The sequence below is a fragment of the Ptychodera flava genome, chromosome 7 (assembly GCF_041260155.1).
Source record: "Ptychodera flava strain L36383 chromosome 7, AS_Pfla_20210202, whole genome shotgun sequence".
Lineage (NCBI taxonomy): Eukaryota > Metazoa > Hemichordata > Enteropneusta > Ptychoderidae > Ptychodera > Ptychodera flava.
This window is the reverse complement of record NC_091934.1, coordinates 18,564,939-18,570,938: the sequence shown is the minus strand read 5'-3', so window position 1 is coordinate 18,570,938 and position 6,000 is coordinate 18,564,939.

Sequence of the window (6,000 nt, the reverse complement as noted above, 5' to 3'; positions counted from 1 at the left end):
AAGTATGATTCCTCAAGGAAAGGCTTTGGCTTAGTGGCGTGTATGCTTCGCAAACATCTAGCCTCGAGCTTTTGCTGCTTTCCGACTTCTAGTTTTTGCGGCCACGATGCGCTCCCCAGATGAAAATGTAAACCTAATCTAGAAAAAACTGCATTTTTTGCAAGCTTCGACAATAATATGGTAAAAAAAGAAAAGAAAAAAACTCGGGAAGCTTCTTCTAATCGCTACGGTTTTTAACTTATTCGGACTCTAAAAATGTCACAATCTTCTTTTTGTCTAGCTCTTGTGAGAGCTCATTTGAAGCTTATGGAGCGTAAAGTTTTCACTGGCTCACAATCTTGAATTTTATTTTCTTCCATTGAGATAACAGACGAATGGCGGTCATTTTAAATTTCAAATATCGGTAAAATTGGGTAATTTGTTTCTCTAGTACCGACATTTGCACGGCGACCGCCGATTTTTGTTCTCGATTTTGAAAGTGAATAATTGAAAGTTTGCTTGAGGAAAGCTTGAGCAAAAGTTTAAGTATTTCATTTTCGAGGTTGGAGCTACTTTAACGGGTCTATCTTTCAATACAGTGGCTGCCTCGACACTTCTCAGCTTGTATTTCTTACCGGGGCACCACTGATAAAACCAACAGATCTACCGATGACGAAACATCATTGCGCATTATGTCTTCGGACCTGTGCAAAGAGAATAAAGAAAGACCTTCCCAAAGTCTGCTACCACTCAAACATATAAGGCATTTCAACAACGGTATTATTTTTGAAAAAAATAGCCAAACGGCATTAGCTGACCCAAAAAATAGGTCAAATGAGTAGTATGGTTAGAAATCAGGTCACAATGAGATGATAAAATGCTACAAAAAGTTTATGCCGAGCCTTCCTATTGACACGTTTTTAAACATTTTAAAGGCTTTTTTGACTCATTTTGCCCTGTTATGAAGAAGACCCGCTCCGAAAAGCTGCCGCTGGATTTCTCGCTATAGCATGATAAATTTCAATATATGTCAAGCTTCACAAATAGTTTTGCTGTGCACAGACGTAGAGGGGTGATCTGTCTGTCTGTCTCTATGCATGCATGTATGTCAAAGTATGTATGTATGTATGTATGGTGTGTGTAAGGTGTAATTTTTATTTCAGTATAGAAGGGCATAGGCCCTTAGATACATCAAAGTAAGTACAATACTCGCCATGCTTGGTTGCAAAAACAGACAAGCAAAAAGTTATTTATGCACTCAAGAGTTTTTCTCTTTTGTGAAAAGCAAAATAAATGAATCTACTGAGTTGATTTAACAAATATTCCTGTTTTGAATTCATAAGAATGTAAAACTTATATCTAACAGGCGGGTCAAAAAATATTTTGGAATAAACTTTTTTCTCAGCTCATTGTATACTGGACATTCTAAACACAAATGATACTCATCTTCCACCAGGCCAGAATTACATACAAGGCAAGTTCTCTCAGATCTCGATGGTTTTGTTCTATCCCATCTACATTTTTCTATGTGGAGGGAATGGCTTGACAGTTTAAAGCGACACATTGCAACTCTGAATATCTTTCCCTTCATCACATGCAAGTAGTCTTCAACGTTGACAGTACACTTAAAATTACAAAATGTATCTAATTTACTCAATAAGCCAACGCCAGCCATTAAAGATTGCAAATTAACATCTCGACTTCTTTGTTTGAAAATACGCATAAAAGCATTTACATTTTGAACTCCTTGGTTGATCCAGACGTCAGCAAAACCAAGTTTACAGAGCATTTGTTTCACTTCCAAGGCCCAACATGAAACATTTTTTTCAGCTCTTATATCATACTGAGTTTTATAACAAACCCCAAAATACTATCAGTTTCCATGTATAAAAGCTTAAACCAGTATTTAATAATCTTAATCTGTATGTATGTATGTATGTATGTATGTATGTATGTATGTATGTATGTATGTATGTATGTATGTATGTATGTATGTATGTATGTATGCATGCATGCATGCATGCATGCATGCATGCATGCATGCATGCATGCATGCATGTATGTATGTATGTATGTATGTATGTATGTATGTATGTATGTATGTATGTATGTATATGTGTGCGTGTATGTGTGTGTATGTCTGTCTGTAAATATGTATGTATGTATGTATGTATGTATGTATGTATGTATGTATGTATGTATGTATGTATGTATGCATGCATGCATGCATGCATGCATGCATGCATGCATGCATGCATGTATGTATGTATGTATGTATGTATGTATGTATGTATGTATGTATGTATGTATGTATGTATGTATGTATGTATGTATGTATATGTGTGTGTGTATGTGTGTATGTATGTATGTATGTCTGTATGTATGTATGTATGTATGTATGTATGTATGTATGTATGTATGTATGTATGTATGTATGTATGTATGTATGTGTGTATGTGTGTGTATGTCTGTATGTATGTCTGTCTGTCTGTCTGTCTGTCTGTCTGTCTGTCTGTATGTATGTATGTATGTATGTATGTATGTATGTATGTATGTATGTATGTATGTATGTATGTATGTATGTATGTATGTATGTATGTATGCATGCATGTATGTTTGTATGTATGTATGTATGTATGTATGTATGTATGTATGTATGTATGTATGTATGTATGTATGTATGTATGTATGTATGTATGTATGTATGTATGTATGTATGTATGTATGTATGTATGCATGCATGAATGAATGCTTACATAATTAAATTCACTGATTATTAAAAATACAGCTGACAGCGCGGGGTATACCAGTTTGTTATAATTCTCATGACAAGCTTTATTCTGACCAAGATCGAATTTAACTTGACCTTCTGAGTCACTGTTTGCGCAAAAACATTGCAAAATATATCACATTGCAAATAACAAAATATATTCTTCGCATACAGTTGTTTGTAAACTGTACCATGTCAGAGAGCGCGCGTTATGAACTGTTAAACCACATTAGGGCTGAGGGACTGGTTAGACGATACTGATCCAATGATTGGCATTTATTCTAGCCTCCATGGCTGGCAACGCTTCCCGTTTGAACTCTCGTCAGAAGTGAGGTTGGAACTAAGATTTCAGAGGAAATTCATAATCTCTCTCTCTCTCTCTCTCTCTCTCTCCATCTCTCTCTCTCTCTCTCTTCTCCTCTCTCTCTTCTCTCTCTCTCTCTCTCTCCTCTCATATTATACAGATGTCCTCGTGGGAAATTATAGTACCCAATGCTGAAAGCAGAGCGTTATAAACACAAACACAAAATGCACAAAACTTTGCCATTGAAGTAATTGATGTTATTGTATTATCACAAACAATGGCAATGCGACAAAAGAGATACTGCTGCAGCTTGCAAATCTTATTTGACAGTCCTTATCGCAGACTATATAAAGTTATATAAACAAAGTATGTCGCACGTTCCGGGGAAAGGCCTGCCTGCATACATTTATTTTACATGGCATATTTACGTCAAACTATTCTTAGAAATCTGTCACCTGTCCTGGAGATAACGACCCTTAAACTGGATCGGAGACACCGATCACTACTTTGGAGAGAAGAAACGAAGAGAAGAAACGATAGTCAAATTTGTCAAGATGTCCTTTCTTGTTTTCTTTCTCTTCGCGCATATATAGGACATGTGAATTAAGCTTAATTCGAAGAATTTAAATCATAATTCACGTAAAGTATTGACCCTGACATGCAGTGTCGTGTCTCTTGCATGATTTTGGAATTCAACGAGAAAATATATTTCGCGCCCACAATAAAAATCTTCCAAACACATGGAAATGGCTGCTGAGGCTTTAATATGTACAGTTGTCGTCTTATAAAGTTCCAGCTTGTTAGGAAATTACATCTATCCGACACTTGAACATCAAAAATGGCTACCACCCCTGTGTTAACTTAGGGGAGAAAGTACGTTTTCGATTTTCCCAAAGATAAGCCGACGAAACTATAATTTCTTCAGGAGCTTTAAAATGATCCCCCTCCCCGAAATCAGTGGAACAAAAATCGTTGTAAATGTTAAAGAGGTCGAATATCTGTCTCCGAGGCCTTAGTGTGCAATATTCACACAAAGAATCAATCGGCTCAGCGTGACTCAGCTACCAGACGAGTGAGTGTTCGCACTTGAATAACTAACCTGTCACAAAGATCATGGCACAGGACACGCAAGTATACTCTGCTTCAACCTTTAACTGTCATACTATTTCTTTAATAATTAGTGAATGTTGAAAATTATCTTCGGCGTCATCAGCAATGTGAAAGACCTCAAGGGCGGTTTTGGCCGATGTTTGACAACAATATTATCGACACATCTTGAAAACTCATGAAGCTGTAGACGGCAATACCCGAAAGATTATGTCTCCATGGGTATCGACACACACATGCGTATGTATATATTTTGACATACTTTTTCTGTGTAGCTGAGCACAACTTTTCAAGGATTACACACTTATTTCTATTTTCAGATATGTGTGTATTTCTTAAACAGCAGCAAAGATCTAAATTTTTCACCTTTTTAGCACAAATTCACAAATTTTGCTCTCAATGTCTGTCTTTCCATTTTGAAAATCCTTCCCCATTCACATATTCGCCAATATAACCGAGTATTTGGCCAATTGGACAGCAACCGCATCTCGTTCAAGGTAAATCATGTGTGCTGAAACCCGTATGACGTCATCAATGATTAATTCTGTTGTCAACTGTTGGACTGATACCATATAGAGCCCGTTTGAAGCTTCAGTAGTTGAAACTTCTGTTTTCTGTCAAGAATCTTGTTCTGTCACAATTTGCAAAATACAGTGCGTGTCCAAAAGGCAATAATTCAACTTGGCGGCATTTGAATTCTGTTGAAGATTGCGATCCATTTATCATCAATAGAATTAAACGTACACATAAAAGGACTGTTTTAGTGGTTGTGGTCATTGAAGGTCATACCGGATGACATACCAGTGTGCGTATAAGAAGATCAATGTAAGGTCGACTCGGATGATCAGAATCAGGACCAACAAGTTCAATGCATGTCGACTAGTCTGACATGCCGCGGGACAAAGTCTCTCTTTCAGGGATAGTTACTTGTCGATGTGGGTTTTTTTTTTACTTTTTAAGAGGTCACTTTTGCAAATTGGTGTCTTCGCACGCACTGAGAGTGCGCACTTTCACGGCAATAATGCAGTTATCATTCTTAAAATCAAAGAACTGTGACACTCACTGACATGGAGCAAAGTATTGGTCTGAAAACAAACAAACAAACAGCATTTGTCAAGTCATAAAACATATTCATATTTCATTGCATTATTCGAAATAATATTGTCTCAGCCCAGAAAAAACATTGTTCCCCTGATTTTGACAGTATGACAACACAGGTGCATGGCTAGCGCTTTTTAAGCTGCAGTAAAAATTCGAGATAATCAAATGCTTTGAAAGTCTGCCTACTGCTGCTACATATTACTAGTGTAAGAATTTAACACTAAATATTCTCTATGAAACCCGAAATCCCATGACAAGGAAGGTGTAACAAAATATTGTTTACCATTTTTGTTCTACAGAAAGATAAATTGCCTCATTCTTCTCCCGGACGATTTTGGAAATGCAAAGTATTAATCTTCCGAACGCAGTGCATTATGGGTACGATGTTAGTGTTGTTACGTGCAGAGAAAACGAACAAAAGGGTGAACTCAGCAGTTAACGTTTAAACAAAATTTATTACGAAAATAAAACTAATTGCTAAGTTAGGGATAGGATACAAGCTTTAAAGTGTACAGACTACTTATCTCAGCTGGGACGGCAAAGCTCCAGTCTCAGAGTTGTAACAGTCAGTCGGATGAATGAACAGTCCTTTGGCTTGCAGGCTTGAATTTGCACAAAGTCCACAGTATAAATCCAGCGTTGGCAGTGAAGGTCTTGAAAAGTCTTGAGAATGACTACTGCTGGAGTTTAGTAACACACAAGAGACACGATCCAAAAGTCTGACTGGAAGCTGAGCACG